General features: G+C 46.6%; 1 protein-coding gene across 2 annotated transcripts in view; it reads right to left on the bottom strand.

Annotated features, from left to right (window-relative positions):
* ndst1b (N-deacetylase/N-sulfotransferase (heparan glucosaminyl) 1b) overlaps positions 1-17,533 on the bottom strand; it is a 36,189-nt gene that overhangs the window by 16,062 nt on the left and 2,594 nt on the right. Inside the window, exon 2 of one of the 2 annotated variants that reach the window (XM_055512387.1) lies at positions 5,117-5,173. The exons of the other annotated variant lie outside the window; for it this stretch is intronic. The gene's annotated coding sequence lies outside the window, so the exon portion shown is untranslated. The remainder of the gene's footprint in view (positions 1-5,116; positions 5,174-17,533) is intronic. 2 annotated transcript variants of the gene reach the window in all.

The raw sequence follows: 17,533 nt of genomic DNA, 5'->3' as shown, positions 1-17,533 counted from the left end.
AGGCCGTGAAATGACGCCGAACGCGGCGCCATATCTTCACTGCAGCTTCCGCCTCTCACCCTTTTGCCAATCTGAATCCACAAGCAGGCGGCTTCATTGTAGCAGCAAACATTTACACCGACACTTCCCTCTCCCTCAACAATTCATTTCATGCCACGGCGTGAAGGACAGAGAATTCAGAAGAGAAATGTCATCGTGCCTTTTAATTCTCCAGAAAGTGACTTTTGGACCATTCCCCCCACAAAACCGTGTGACTGAGTTTTCGCATGATTTTTTTAGGACCTCAATTTACTGTATCCAAGACCACGACAATTTCCACAAAAGAAAAATGCCCTTTCTTCCAATCCGCTTATGGCCTTCCAATTACGTCTCAAGGCCCTACTTGGAGACCTCCACTGCAGTGCCGTAATAATTGAAATGATTGCAATGGTATGCGTTGATACAGTAATGGGACAAAGTGGCAGAAACTCATCTTCAAATCCAGACAAGGGAGTGCAATCTTTTCCTAAGAGCAATTATGGCCAGAATGAGAGGACAACAAGTGTGTTCAGTGACAATTAAGCAGAACTGGGGCATCGCTGTACTGCTGCTGTAGAATCCGCTTGAGACAGAGGAAGGTTCCAACGTTACACTTCCATTACAGAGATCATGTCAACTCCTTTCACCACAGATATCATCCCCAGTGAAGATAACCCGAGCAGGCAAAGGCATAACACTATGATTATACATTCGTATTATGTGGGGACAATTAGGAGTAAGATGAATAACAACACAGAGGGTAGAGAATAAAATATACATGCCTCTCTCTAAGTCTATTTAATCTTGCATCTTCCTTAGCCTGTCTTGGAATCAAGACACATGGATCTACTGTCTTCCTCAGATTTAGGATCCCAACCAGGAACTATGAGGACAGATGGACTCCAGCAAGACAGGAAGTGCAAAATGGATTTACCTCACGCTGGGAAAAGCAGCGTAGATGAGCTGTGGGAGCCATGGGAAAGCGGTGGCGGAGTGGAGGCGAGGCAAGGAAGGGTCATTAGGGAACGGTGGAGCAGAGATGTGAGATGAAGACTCTCCACGCTGGTATTAATCCCCTGGGCAGAGCGTTAAGAGTGGCCAGAGTGGAACCAGCAACTTCATCAATAGCCTTGATCACCTCCACACGGGGCTCAGAAGGCACCACTTGCACACATACATACACGAACCCACCCCCCTTGCGCTAAAACGTACCAGCAGCTTGCTACCACAGTATATCTATTTATAGACACTCGGTGCCCCATTTACAAGCATTGGGACACTCGATCTGTACAATAAAAAATATTGCTCTATTGGCAGTTAACAAAAGCCAAGGAAATCAGAAAAAGTGTAAAACAAAAATAGAAAAACTGCAAATAGCCAAGACGTCACTTCTGAATTAACTGCACAATTTATGTGGTTACACGGTGAAGGGGAATCAGATATACTGTATAACAAGAGAATGGACTGATTAGGCCAGTTAGAAAATAAATCATTTGAAGGCTTCGAAAGCTCTGCATATTATGTCATCTTTGAGCAACGTCGCAGATTATTAGGCAGCAGCCACAGGAGAGGAGGCCCTACAGTGTGGGCCATTGAAACACATAATAATTGCCTTCATTCGTCCTTTTTGATAGTTTGACATCAGGCATATGGATGTCCTGCAGAGCTGAAATTACACCAGTGACATGTTTATGCGTGGAAACTATAGGAAGGACCTGAAGCAATGAATAACCCCCACCTTCCTGTAGAAAAAAAGAGTGGAAGCTCACTCTATTGGATTTCTAAGGGGAAAATAGGCCTGTAGTGCCTCGGACAGCCGGCGCGAGGCACTGGGAGGTGGTGGCAGACAGAAGAAGGGCTTGGTCATTCATCATTTTTGTCAGTCTTGGTAGAGAAGGGAGGTGTAGCAGGGGGCTTTCATATAAATTGAGTGTAGGTGGAATCAATGTGGTGTTGTAGGTGAGAGCAGGGAGGGGCGAGGGGAAAAGATCAATGCTGGTGGGAGTGACTGTTTGTTCCCATTGTTTATCTACCGTCATCTCAGGACACTGCTGAAGGACAGGGGAGCACGGAGGACAGCACAATGTCTCCATTGGGACCGAGTCTGCTTAATAGGTCTCCTCTGTACCAACAGGAGACGTCGCTTTCAGAGCCATGTCTGTTTCAGAGGTGAATGTCATCCAGCTCTGGATGAGGCACGTCTGTGTGTGAATGTGTGAGCGAGCGTGGGAGTTAGGGGGTTTCGACTAAAAGGGGCGAGATAACCGTACTTGTCAGAGTGGTTGGAAGCTGCAGGGCGTGCCGATCACTTCGGCTGCCTATTCATCATAGAAAAACCTTTCCCGAGTTCCTGACGCTCCAACAAAAACAAAGCAGTTTTGTTAGGCCTTCTCCACCTGCAGCAGAACAGCAATAACAAATCCGCTGACCCGAGGTGAGCTAGAGATGGTATCAAACAACAACTGTGCTCATTATGGCTGCAGATGAATAAAAGCAAACGATCTAACTCTGACTAATAAAACCCCCAGACATGCTGTACAACAGACGGCGGCGCACGCATAAACAGAGCTGTCCAATCAATCAGGGAAAGACTGAGGGAAAACTGCAGCGCAGAGGCTGCGATGGGGATAAATACAATACCTGCTGATGACACAATGATGAGCTAGATTCAAGAGGCTGCCCAATGAATTTCAGGTATTATAACACCCGGGGGAGACCGCCTCCCTCCCCCCTCCTTACACCTCCCTCTTCCATCTTGCTTCTTTCATGTCCAGATAAGAAACGGCCCGCACTGATCCGGCTGTGATTCGCACAGCAGAAACGCGTTCCCATGGGAATATCACACTGCAGAAGAATAGCTGACACAAGAGATGAGATTCTGTTGTTCTGCCCATATTTTTGCCTGCGAGATCAAATAGATAGGATTTTTCCCTCCGCATGAAACCGCGCTCATAATCACCGGCTTGCTTTCAATGCACAAGGAATAACAGCAGATAAAGGGAAAGGAAGTGAGAGGTACGTTTTGAGGATTGCATGTCTTGAGTTTTATATACACAAACGCTGCATACTTGACATGTTCCCCATTTTTGTGACTGCAGAGAAACACACAGTCTGATTGGCTTCTAATAATTGCACTCACAACTGTAGCCTGAGTCATGAAACCTATTACAAAATTATTTTTTAGACCCAGGCTGAGATCCAGGTTCTGTCCTCCCTTTCACTCCTCTGCCTCACTTGTGGTTTTTTAAAACACAACCACAGTCAAGTGGCAGTCGGCGATGCTCCCCAGCCGTTCCAGCGTGGCAGCGTTCACCCCCCACGGAAATGAACCGAGTAATTTTGATGACACAGACTTCGTGTGAAAAGTTAGCAGAAGTTGCCTAATAAGCTGAGTGGGCCGATGCTGTGTGTATTTAAGGTTGCTGAACAATGTCAAAAACACTTTGCCAACAGCTGATTGCTAGTGCTGAAAAGCTGAGGACAGAAGAAAAGAACGCTCACACTCATGGGGTGCTAGTTGTTTAGTAAGGTCAGACTTGAAATGACTAAACCTTTGCATCTGGCAAGAGAAAAACCGAGCAACCCTGCAGTGAAGGACGGCAACGTGAAGGTTAGGTCTGAAGCCGCACTGAAGAATCCACAGGGTTTAACTGCTGAGGAACTGGAGACGCTGTGTATTCAACTACAGTTGCCTGGGTGATTCACCAGTCAGAGCTTTATAGAAGGCTGGCAAAGAGAAAGCCACTGGTTTAAAAAAACCAGCATGACATCTCAGATAATGTTTGCCAGAAGGCATGTGGGAGAATCTGAAACAAAGTTGGATCAGTCTCATTTTTGGCCAAAATATTAAATAGCAGAGTTGATGGTAACAAAATACTGTGTGTAATCAGAAGCTTCTCAGCCCCAGCATCAAGTCTGGATGTTGCTGTATAAGAGGAGGTAGAGAAAATAGCTGCAACCTTGCATGGGAAAACATGCTAGATTTAGACAGAAACTAATTTGTGGGGAGACTTTGAGCAAGGCATCCATTTCAAACACTGACCCAAAGCTGCCCAGAAGCGGCTTTAGCACAACAACATTAACTTCCCAGTGAGGCCGAGTCAAGGTCTGGACCAGAATTAGCTACAGGCACTGTACACTTACATGAATCTGATGATCAGCCCTGCTAAAGCTTAATTATAGGGACTGGAATTCAACGTAGTATAACAATAAACAATGGCAGCAGTGGATGTCCACTGTAGTCCTGTACCTGCCACGTCTCCGATCCGCTCGCTCTCAAGTCCCCTTATGTTCCTGAAAATAAGCACAGCTCAGCCACAGCGCACGCTTGTCTTCCTCACAGCTGTAGTGTTAACTCTGGCGCTACTCAAGCCTGTCTAGTTCAGCCTCTACCTGTCTGCAGCCAGGCTGCGTTCCCCTTCCTCTGTTCTCGTCCTGGACCGGAGCGTGAAGCATGTGTGGGTGTCACCGAGCTGACAGGTCTATCTGGGCTCTGTCTACATAGCGGGCGCTTCCCATTTCCCCTCTTCACTGCTGCTTCCACAGCTGCTGTGTATCGTACCGTGACACATGCACACGCACGCACACACACACACACACACACACACACACTTTGCAGAAGGGTGAGGATGAAGGGTCATGGCTCGACGGGGTTGCATGAGCGGTGCATGTCCTGAAACACACTGCTTAGAAATCAAACCTGCCTGATGGCTCAGCGGTGTGTGTATGTGTGTGTGTGTGTGTGTGTGTGTGTGTGGCTTTATGGATGCAACAGGGTTAGGGGTGCATCAAGCATCCATCTTAAAAGGTGGTCTGTCACGTAGTGTGTTAGCCATGTAAAATCTGAAATCTGTCTCCTGCCACCTATCCATAACAGGCCAGCAGCTGCCAAAGTCAGTGCAGTTCAGGCACACGCCGCCACCATAAACCCTATGTAACACATTTCTCATTTGATACGCCTCTCAGCCATGTGCTGTCCTGAGCACACAGGCGTTTCCACTTTCTTTTCCCGCTCTCACGTGAACTGGTGTTTTCCTTGTCTGCTGTAACAGGTGTGATGTGTCGGAAGTGGGGGTAGGAAGTAGTAAGATGATCCCACCATGAAGACATGGCTCCTCTCGCCAAGAGTCCCAGTCCCACTGCACTCCCCCAACTCCTAGAGGGAAACGTCCAATCAGTGGAGCAGATCAATACGCCCTAGCCTGAGGATATGAGGGTCTGAAGCTAACTAGAAGCACTTAAAGAGAGGGGGATCTGTATTGATTAGAAAGGGTTAATGAGACCTCGTGTGCTGGCTACGCTTTTTTTTTTTTAAGATTGAGACCGTGTCAGTTAATTGATACAAATTGGGTACACAAGTATAAACTGACTGCCGTGGAAGATTTAATGTGACTCTTATGGCCCATGGCCTTGTGTTTTGACACTTAACAGTACACATGTAAAAATGTCTGAATGAAGAAATAATAACAGCTCCTCGGTCAGAGTGGAACGCGGTGCCACAGTGAATCAGTGAAGGCTGAAGCAGACAAGCAGGAAAAAGCAGGCCGGTAAATCTTTTATCTGCACTGCAAGTTAAAATACAGAGAAAGATACGGTTCAGGATGCCATGACATCTTTGCTCCAGTATCAATTATTCATCATTGCCTTTTCTAACCTTTTAATTATACATCAATGTTAGAATAACAAAGGATAGGGACGCTCACTGTGTACCTGCTTACAAAGGCCAGGACAATGAAACCGGATGGGGGCTCTTTAGCCTTTAGCTCAGGAACTGGAAGAAGACGGAGGCAAAAAAAGCCCTTCAGGCTGCTTTCCCCTGCTGTCGAGCTGTCATTTATGATGTGTCCACCTCGCCCACTGTGTGATTGGAGATCAAAGGGTTAACTGAAACTCTGCCCTATGGTCCTGTGCTTACATTATTCAGCAGCTTGCTACAAGAGCCGGCTCCCTGATCTCGCATGCGGGGAAACAGAGGGGCAAGCTCCAGGGAAGGCGAGCTCTGGGGACGAATAGTCGGATTAAGGAGAAGGGATGACAGAGAGAACGGGTGGCTGGAGAGAAGAAAGATGGAATTGAGGGGTGGACCTGAGGGATGAGAAACAAAGCTGAGGTGCGGGCAAAAAAACCCGGGGAACCGAATACCGGGATGAATAGAGGTATTGAGGAAAGGAAAGGATGAGAAAGTGCTGAAAGACGGCGAAAGAGCACAGGTGGTTACAGAACAGAAAGAAAACAGAACTGTCCATCCAGATCTGCCTGTTGCCAGGGGAGACGGATCAGAAGCATTAAAATGGGTGTTTAACATTTGCCCATACACCAAATTTGTCAGCTCTGCTACACACACTATCCGAGGGACGTGGAGGTTTCAGAAATAATCTGTTTGATTTCTGGGGTGCTTCACTAAACTACATGCCACAGTCTATTTACTGCCACCTCAGATTTAATAAAACATAATGGTGATGGAAAGGTTTTTGTGCTTTACTGACAATACATTTTCAAATCCATCTTGTTCACTTCTCGTTCTCAATAAGAGACACCTAAATATTGACTGGGACTGTGTTCAGACAGGTTACACAGCATTACACTCTGGCGATATAGTACACACACACACACGCACACGCTCAGACAAAACAACAAAGCAAAACAACATCCATCAAATACTGAACTGACAGCAACCATGTTTTGGGAGTGCCCCGTTTATAGCTCCAGACTCGAGCTGCTGCTCAGTGCACGGGCTCCTTTGTTCATTAATTGATTGGCCTCCCCTGCTGGGCCTCAGTAACTAGGTTACACAGATCTATGAGACGAAGAGGATCGGCCCCCTCCCGCTGAAAGGCGGCGGACGTACAGACGACTCCAGGACAGGAATTCGAGTGCTAATATAACTAATAGAGTGAAGACGGCAGTAACTTTATTGAAATCATCCTCATCTAATTAGAGCAAACAGCTGATGAGAGCAAAGAGGGACGAGAAGGAGGGCTGGAGTCAGCCCTCCAGGAGTGATGTCACTGCAGTAGCAAAGAGGGAGGTGACGCGACGGGCGAGTGAGACAGGCAGACAGTGTGCGCTTCATTATCCAGCTGTCGCACAAACAGATCTTTGGGACGATCGCACTGGATCATCCGGTTACGTTGCTCACTCTCCTCCCTGTGCAACAAATATAATGGAAGCTGCAGTGCACTTCACTCTAAGGTCACAGACTTCCACTGTAAAAGGCCTCCAGCGACGTGCCACTGGAATAGACTGAAGTGATCTGAGACAAGAGGGAAAGCTCAAAGTCTAGAAACAAGGCGCTGATTAAACGATGCGATGGCAGTAAAGGCATCCGTTACACCCGTTACCTGAACTTCAACCTTTTGTTCTCTACCAACTAATCAGTTTTTACAGGTTCTGTCAAAACTCTGTAATTCATTATTTTAAACTTTATAAACTATACCATAGTTGACTTTATGTACAGCATGAATTTGATTACTGTGGCTTGTGGCCGTTTATCACTGGCTGATTACATACAATGTGCGAGGACAATTTTGTTAATTAGTTTTTGGTTAGGACACAGCGAAGTGTAGCACTTGAAGCAATGGAGAAAAAAAACTGGCACCCTGCCGTCAGCAGCACAAGTGGGCCGACCTCAGACAAGCCACTATATCCAACAAAACCATAATCACCAACCCATGTCTTTGTAAAACAAGAGGCTGAAGATGGGTGTGTTTAGGGGGAAGCTCATGTTGGCTTTTTCCAAATGGAACGGGAAAAAATAATCCAGCAGCTCAAATTGGATGTTTATTTAACAATGTGTAGTGCAAATGGATGAGTACGGAGTTAAGCACATTTGCCTATGCTGAAGAAGACCACAGTCCTTCTGAATTCAGTTTTACAGAGCCACAAAAAGATCTGTGCCAGTAGTTAAACGCCCCGCGCAGCTCTATTAACTCCTCCAATAACAGAGACGGCGACACGCAGCGTTATGCCAGTCTGTGCAGGGCGCAACAGCTGAACCAGTGGAGGTTCTACATGCGCCCGGCATACCTCAGAGGATACAAGTTTCCACTAGACAGTTGATCTATCAGGTGACAACACTGGGAGCCGTCTATTGATAGTGAGATGGAGACAGGCAGAAAACTTGGATACGGTGAGGTCAGTGCTGTGGGAGCAATCAGGTCAGAGAGGTCAGAGTACATTAAAAAATAAAACATTGAACAAGACTTCAAGTAGCCTTCGGGAAAAAAAATCCTATCAGAGTATGAGTCTGCAGATTTTTTTGCTGGTATAGTACTTCTCAGCCCAAGTGGAGTGTGGCAGCTCACAACATATTCTTAATATATTATTTGATCCCCCCGCCCCCGAGTGATGGAGTCATAATGCATTACAAGCTCCACTGGGGCTGAGACCCTGAGAGCCGGTTCAGCTGACCACTCCTTACAAGAGAAGACTGCCAGGTCACACGAGGACGGTGAAACTAATACTATGGGCACCGCTAGCTGGAGGGGAGGAGACGAAAGAAGGAGTCAGGAAGGAGATGGAAAAATAGAAATGAGAAGTGTTTTACTGTTAGACTCTACATTACATACGTTGCAAACTGCAAGGAAAAAGCAGCCCAAGTCCTCCCAGCAGGCCCCTAATGGTGTTGCCTTTAAAGCCTTTATCACTAATTCATTGCTTCTGGAAAATCAGAAGTAAAGGGCTGAAGCTTTGTCTTCAGTCTAATTGAGAGCCAGCAGCTCCAGGCTCTAATCAGTCAAACCTACTAACAGCTTTCCTCCAGGGAGGACATAGTCAAAAACAGCATTATTGTACCAGTAGACCATTTATTCATCGCATTACTTCAAATTACTTTAATTTCAGTTTCTCTAAGATAGTGATTTGTGGGGTGCCGTAAAATGTCAGGCGTTAATGAATGCAGAGGTTGTCCCTTGTCAGAAAGTGAATGCTGTCATTAAGCAGCATGACATTCAAAGTATATGCCACGTATCCAAGAAGGCTTTTTAGGCACATTTCCGAGCCTTTTCAATCAATAATTAAAAAAACATTCAAAAGGGGAAAATAAATCATTTGCCGCCTTCTTTTTCGGCTCGACTTCTCACGCCATCTCGCTCCGGCCCATCCCATCTCTCTGCACACACGGAAGCGTACACAAGTCCAATTAGCCGTGCCATACCCCTGGATGACGCCACCCTTTCCTGTCGCTGGGAAGATTAACCACCGCGACACCAATATCAGCCTCCACATCAACACAATTAGGAGGCCTGACCACACAATTTCCCCCGGCTTCATTAGCGCGTGCAGAAGACGCCCTGATGATGGACAGGTTTGCTGTGTCTGCAGGTTTTTGGGGTGGCTGGGCAGGTGTATTTAGCTTCCCAGACTGTCGCCGTGGGATGATGGGGTTAAAACTTGTCCTAGATAACACAGCATGGCCAAGTTTATTGCTGAAAGTAGAGAACAAGGTGCTCACTTCTCTGTAGCCTTCACTTGATGTCTCCCTAATTAGAGCATCTGGATTTCTGCCAATCACTAAAATCTACTCATGGGCTTAAAAATGATAAGTCAGCGTGTCCTTGAAGCAAATAACTCAACATTGTATCTAGCGTTATAGAGCGATTATACATATACTTACATTAAATTGTATTATAAATGTGCAATGACTTCATTCAAATATCTGAATCGTTCCAAGCAAGGTTAGACATTATTACTGTACACGCACACGCATACACGTGTGACAAGTGACAGATTAGCCAGGCAGGAAAAATCCAATGTCACCAGGTGAAAGCTGCATTTGCTGACCGTCACGCTCTGTCACAATATCAGCAGCCCAAATAATCAATGACAGCAACTGTTGACAACAACTTTCATTATTGATTATTATCAACAACGTTGATTGGTTGTTGCAGCTCTAAAATTTACCCTATTAGTGTTGGCAGACTTATTCTGCCTCGGAACTCAGCAACGCAGCAAACATGCCTTTTTTTGAGTAAAATAACGAACATATGAGGAGTTTTAGGGCCAATCTAAAAACAGGTCACAGAATGCCAGATCCATCCGTCCACATCATCCAAGATTCCTTCTGACGTCCCTAAGGAGGCTGTAACTCAACATATCCAGGAAAGAGAAGCATCCATACGGTTTGACATGACGCCCGCTGAAGACTAGCCATTGTTATAGATTAGTTCCAGATGCTCTGCACTTTAAACTGCTGCATTTTCTGGCCTTGATTTGTCATTCTTCTAGTCAGTCTTGGTCCTTCCTATTAATTCCCGTCAGCCAAGCCTCCACCCAACCCATCCGTAGCGAGCAGGACCATGTTTGGGAGCTTAGGCTGAGATTGTAACAAAGGTTCTTTTAAACAAGTACTGGAAATTACATTGTAAACTATATATATTTCTAGTTTTAATAATTATGCAATTAATTAATTATGTATTTTTTTCCATTTGCATGTAAACGAGAATCACATTAGAATCTGCAATAAAAGCATTTTGACTATTTTCTAACATTTTACGGTAACACTTGTTTAACGCTCATTTATTTGACATGATAAATAAAAAATACAGCAAAGTGCTTTGGCATCAGATCAGATTATGTATAGGGTGAATCTACACCATTTATCTGTGACAGAAACAGATGCTGCAGTGACAGGTCCTGCCATGTCCTGTGATGTTAACATTTTCTGGCTCAGCCTTCAAAAGTTGTTGTTGCAGGGTCCTTGGGTGATGTTTTCATTTAGGCCTTAAGACCACCTAAAGGTTTCCTGACAGGGAAAACTCTTTCACAGAACAGAGAACAGACAAGGACAAGAAGACAGGAGATGTCCTTATGATCGGATATGCTGTCAACCAAGATTAGAGCGCACAGCAGATATTTACAGCTTTCTGGAAACATCTGTAGGCTCATGGAGGACTGTCAGACAAGCAGGGTAAACAACATGCTTACTAGCATCTCACACCTTCATGCTAACCAGGCCTGTCAATCACATCCAGAGCGTGCGATTCAGATGTGGATGAAAGAAGTCTCGTACAACAGCATGGCAAGTGGCTGGCTACACATGAACAGAAAATATGGCAATTTATTGCAAGAAGAAAAAAAAAAAACTACGGAGAGTTTAAGCTTCAAAGAGACAAACAAAAACAACACATGCTCAGCTAATTGAGAAGTTTTTCTCAAAAGAGAAGCAGCGGTTCATTTAGTGATAGCTTGAGCAGCAAGTTCAAAAATAAGCAACAGAAGAAGTAAAAAGGGAAAAAAAAAAAGCGCAGATGAGAAGTCTGCTACTGAACAGAAGCGTGCGGAGTCGAGCGGAGCAGAGAGGAACACATGCAAAGAGGAAAACAAGAGAGCTTGAAACGAGGAAATCTAACAAAAGACAACAGAACGAAGACAGAACACAGTGGAGCCCAGCACAACACACCAGAACAGGCTGTAATTGTGTTGTGCGGGGACTGACCCCAGCGCATCCCAGCAGGCACTGCATGATGAATGGGCCTGGTGATGACTACATCCCACATCCCACCGCCTCCTCCTCCTCACATGCTCTTTTCTCTCCCTCTCCTCCATGTCACCACTATTAGCCCTCCTTCTGTCCCTCCCTTTGCTCCCCTCCGTCCCCCCAAAACCGCACTCTATTCAGCTGCTGCCATCCCACAAGATTAATTTGCATTCAGTGCACTTAGTCCTTGCATTGTGCTCTGACACAATGACATATTACAGTGCACAGCACACCTATTAAACATATAGTCGGGCTTGAGGAACAATGCTGTTTTTTGCGAGATGGTTATGATAGAGTACAAACGTGTAGAGCAAGAAGCACGAGCGTAGAGCTTGATCAGCTATGAACACAGAGAGGTTCTGACACGAGAGTCGCAGTGGAATCATTACAGGAACAGTTAGATAACCTCGATTAATGATTCACTAGACCCAAACTAATAAACTGGGTCAGATTGTGTTAACAGTAGTAGGAAGAGCTGAGAGACCTTCAGGTTAGACCGCATGAGAAGTAATAGATGAGGTGAGAGCGAGCCAGAGAAGACGGCAAGTAGAAGAAAATTAAAGAGGAAAAAAAGTGATAAAGGTATTGGTGTTACTTTACTATAGGCCCCGAGGAAAGAAACAGTAATGCATAGGAAATGGGCTTTTTCCTCAAGCTTTCTTTGCTCCTCTTCGTTCCCACTGTTCCGTTGCACCCATGTCCAAGGGTAGCAGAAAAGGGAGACCAAATTTAATTTGCTCCACTGTCTCTAGCTATCGCCCTCGGTGCCTGGGGGGCAGAAGGAATGGATTCTGGAATTTAAAAAGATGAGTGAAATAAAGAAATAAAACAGGGCATTCAGGAGAAGGTGTCGGAGACAATAGCGCAGAGGCTGCAGGCAGCGAGATAGGACGGGGCGGGGGGGTGGTTTCTGACAGCGCTATGTGGGCCAGATATGAACTGTATGGATATCATGAGCCGGCTCCGAGGCCCAACCATCGGGGAAGGCCACGGGGTTATTCAAACAATCCGATCAGGGCGCTGATAGCAACCGGCGCTGACAGAACGGCATCCAAACACGGCGGCGGTTGAAGCGCCAACAACCCATTACTTCACCCTGCTGTGCTCCGTGGGGGGACACCGCATCGGGCTGCGCCGGTGGTTGTGCGGAGGTCTTCCTCGGAGCCCAAAGGTGCGCTTTGAGCGCCGTTTCTCAACAAAGAGCAGCTCAGCGGCGTGACATCACCACAGACGTGATGCAGAGGGAGACGACGAGACTGGCGGGGCCGCGGACTCTGTGGGAGTCACATTACTCCCCCCCAGTTCTTGTCTACCTGTCATACAAGTACTTTGAGGACTCCACAGTAAAGGCAGAGCTGTGGGGACTTCAAACGCCTGATTGGCTGCGGTAGATCACAGGCAACAGAGGGATAAAGAGGGGAACAAAGGAAGACAGAGGAATCTAAAAAGCACAAGGCCTTTTTAACGTGCAGCCTCAACAATATGTTGTGGGATGTCTTAAATGTCATTATCAAATTCTTGACTCAAGTTCATCCATTGCAGAAGAGACAGGAAGGGGGGGGGACTTCACCCTGACCCATTGAGAACCAATGAGCTTTGGTTAAGCTGTAACACAGAGTTTGGGGCCATTACAGACAGAAAACAAACAGACCTTTGGCCAGGCACACACAAACTGGCCCAGACACCTGTGTCCCATTCACCAACATATCCGGCCACTTAACGCTTCACAGAGGGGGCAGGGTGTTGTTTGTGTTTGCAGGCTTGCACACCCCACTAAGGACCCTTTAGTGGAGCCTCTATAGTCAAACAGCCTCCTCCTAGGGACCAAAGGCTTGCGGTCGTAGCCTGTCCCACTGAGAGCAGCCAGCCGTTACACCACCTGACCATCACAACTACCCCCCCCCCAAAGCAACACCCACACTATATACAAAACTGGTCCAAACTTGGCAAAACAAAGCTCATTCATCCTGCTGCTGTCATTTGCAGTCTCCAGCCAGCCTCCTGTCTAGGTGCCCCAGCTGTGTCTGGACTGACCTCCGGGTTGCCAGCACCTGTCCCACACAGACAGGGACAGGTGCACGAGCACACGCACACACACACACACACACACACACGAATCACCGCCACCCAGGATGAATGAGAGACAGCAGGCCGGGCAGAAACGGCACCGGCGCGGATCAGTGGAGGGCCACACTCGGGTCGGCACCATTACAAGGCTTTCCACCTCAGCAATTCAAAATGGAGAAAAGGTACGCTATCAGCTGTGGTCAGTCTGCTGCAGGAGGGTCGTGATGCTCCCATGCAATTTACTGAATTGAAATGGAGATGCCCCACTACACTGGCAACACAGTCATAGTTTCCACCCAAAGATTAGGCCAGATAGCAGGACGGAGCTGTTTAGATGTAGCGGAGGCTGTTCGCATTCCGCTGTGCTTTGTTTGCAGGAAAGCCAAATGCACTCACAGATGGGCGCAGACTGGACACCAGATGACTCGCTGTGGTCTGGTGCCATGGTCTGCTTTGGGACCAAGAGGCACAAGAGAACAGGGAAACAGAAGAGAACAGGGGCACCGCAACCCAGATGCCCTGCCACAGTCCGGTCCTGCTGTCCTGAAGGGACGCCATAATGCTGCCGGGTGACCCGCTCAAGCAACAGGACGGCGATCAGAGAGCACAGACATGCCCGCTTCTGTAGGCCATGTACTTTAGTCCAGCATAACACTCCATCATCACAGGAGAGCAGAAGAAAGAAGAAAAATAGGCATTTCTCCGTGACCTTGTGTAGGTGTGCACTCCTCACATTCCTCACAACATCGGCGCTGATTGCGGCAGTGCTGTAAACAGCGACTCTGGCTGGTAAACACTGAACACGAGTTTCCTGACAGCATCGGATCACAGCTGGGGTTTTGTTTAAGCATCAAGAAGAACAGTCAAACAGCGAAAGCAAAGACTGCTGCAACCTACCAAGATAAGGACACAGACGAGACGCGTCGAGCCCTCAATTCTCCGTAAACTAAGAGTGTTGCACGTAGCGCAGCACCTCTGTCCTTCTTCAGGGTCACGTTCAGAGTCTGCAGTACATTTGTGTTCCATCATAAAATATTGTTTGGAATATAAAATCGACCCTTACTAATAGGGGTGTAGCCCTTCTGAAACCAAGACCAAAACCACAATACACATGGCCACTGCCTTATGACACCCCTCCCCAGCCAGCCAGATGTTGGGAGGCATCCCACCCCCTCCCCTTGCTGGAGAGGGAGGTCAAATGTAATTTAATAACCCAGAAATCTGATATTTACCACTTGCCTCATTCCCTTCAAATTAGCACAACTAAAAGCAGGTTACAAACCATACTGCTCAAAACCCAAGGTGTGAACAGAACACGGGGGGAGTAGCCATTCTCCAAATCCAATCACTCAAATCGACTGTGCAGTCATCAATAGCGCAACAAACTGCGGCTTAAATTGTCGGGATACAAATCTTAACTTTTATTTAATTCAGGATTGATTTAATGTGTCGGCATAAAACAATTCTCACTTCAATAACAAAAGGAGAGTCCACATTTTGTCCTTAAAAAGACAGCATCAGAAATGAGAGTAGCTGTAGCTTTGTGTGTACACAGCGTAGTTATGCAGCTTAAATTAATATATATATACAGAACAATTAAATGAAAAAACAATTCCTTTTCAAAAGTGTCATTTACAACAATGTCATAGTGTTTTTTTTGCTAAGTGAATGTGCGATTGTTGGGAGTTGGTGGTAATTTTCCATCAGTGCTGACATGATACTAATGCAGTTTACTATAATAGAATGGGGTTATAGACCGTTTCCACACATACATGCATGTTACAAAGACATTTTTAACAACCTTTACATGTAGAAGAAACAATAAAACCACTGTCTGACACATCTGTTCAGACATTAAACTAGAGAAGCTTCCAGTTGCTCCCAAACCTTATATGCACATGTGCAAAATGTGTATTTGAGGGTCTTTTGAGTACAATGAACAACAATCCTGCCTGTCTGTAGATGCACATGTCGACCCTGTAGTGGGTGTGTGGCATCTGTGGTGCAGTCGGGCTCAGCCGGAGCCACCAGACAACTGTGTAAACACACAGGCTCCCCCCCACCTCCACCTGTGTCTACTCACCACACTAAGGTTTTAGCACCAGGTCATAGGTCCAGCGTGTGACGTAACAGACATACAGCAACATGTGTGCGTTGACAGAACAGCCTTCTGTTTTCCACATACAGCGCAAAGCCTTCATCCCGACGCAACATAGTCCACGTTTCTAAATATGCATGTGATGTATGGATTAGTCCAATAATATAGCGGCAAACGCACATGTCTGTAAGTCAGAGGCTTATAAAGAGGCTTCTGAACGGCTAAATGGACAACGATGAAAAAAAAAATCTAATCATATCCGATGACTGATAGCACTTATGATGAAGACGGGGTTAGAATATCCCGCAGTGAAGTGGTGCGTTCCCATTACTGCATCTCTCCATCTCTGAAAATGGCTTCATTAACAGGCCAGTGCCGAGAGCTCCCTTGCCGAGCGTATGAACGCGCCGTACCCTGAGGGTCTGCCGGAATGGCTGAGGTGAAGTCCATTAACACCAGACAGCTTGTTTTTTTGACCACTAAATAAAACAGGGTATTTTTCTGTGCCTGTAGTATAAATAGCTTTTAGCTTAGAAGCCCGGGAGCACGGCCGTCTGACTTTAAAAAAAATACACCTGAAGAAGATAATTAAGCCCGTAGATACTGCACTGTCACAGGAGTTGATCTAAGGCTCAATTTGCTAAATCTTATTCAATGAGCTTTGCCAAACGCTTTTCAGAAACCCACTGACGTAGAAGAGAGCTGCGTGCCATTACATGCCTAAGGAGCAGCCAAGCATTCTCTAATGGCTTTTGGTTATTCATCAGAACTCATTTAGGTGCCAATCTTTATTCGATTTAACTGCCACCGTGGGCCTAATCAGTTAACAATGGAACATAACGTACCAAAGACAATTGGGGGCTTTCGTTCTGCACTTTCCATTGTAACTTGCCCGGGACCAGATTGTCCTTTAAATCCCCACAGTGATGTAAATGTCTGGATCCAAACGGTGGCAGGGCTGCGACAAGCAGAGGAGCTCTAAAAAACAAGGCCGTCTTGTGCCTCCGATAAATCCATATCTCACAGCCTGTCCCGCTCTCCTGGCATACTTCCCTCGCCCTCAGGCAACCAGAGCTGCCTACCTCCAAGTCTATGACATAGCTCTTACTTTCCCAGCACTTACGCTCCAATCTTGTGTCATCTGATGAAACTCTACACCCGAGTCACCATTATTCGTCTGGATATAGGAGCCTGTGGAATGTATCGGATTCCTGCCTCGGGGGGTGAGAAACACCTTGGAAAACTTACATCCACCACCTAGCCTCTCCCCCCGTTCCTCTCCAGGCCTCCCTCCACCACTTCATTCAACAAAACTGCACTGGAATTGTGCTTGCCGTGCATCAGCCACCTGACATGTAAACACGTGGCAGATAAGCAAGGGACAGTTTAGAGTTTCCGGATCACATTCTGGCAGCTTGCTGCCTCCTTTAATGTACGTCAAAGCCCCAGCTCGGGGGTAAACATCACAGCGGACGCTGGTTCTGAGTCACACTACCCTCGGCGCCTGAAAGCGAGCACCATCCTCCATCAGGAGTTCAAATTAAAAACCTATTTTGTCCTTTAGTGCAGGAATGGTGCTGCCACTCTCAACCTGTGTCTCCCCTCCAGAGAGCAACAGTTATGCTCCGCAGTATTCAGGCCTGTAGTATTGAGTATCTCTGAGTCACTGGGCTGCGTAATTCAGTCCAGGGAATTATGACAGTGGAAAATCATTTCCCTGGGCCGGGACAGGAGGCCATGGCTAATCGTTCAGTAATCTGATCTGCCTGCATACTGTAGCATTCAGCCGTGCCGCTAACCTAGCCAGCCGGTCACACATGTGGACACCTCGGGTGCCTGCCAACTATCTGATGGAGGCTAGCGCTATTCAAAAA

This window comes from Betta splendens, chromosome 10, assembly GCF_900634795.4.
Source record: "Betta splendens chromosome 10, fBetSpl5.4, whole genome shotgun sequence".
Lineage (NCBI taxonomy): Eukaryota > Metazoa > Chordata > Actinopteri > Anabantiformes > Osphronemidae > Betta > Betta splendens.
Note: the sequence above shows the minus strand (reverse complement) of the source record. Positions and strands in the feature narration are given on the sequence as shown.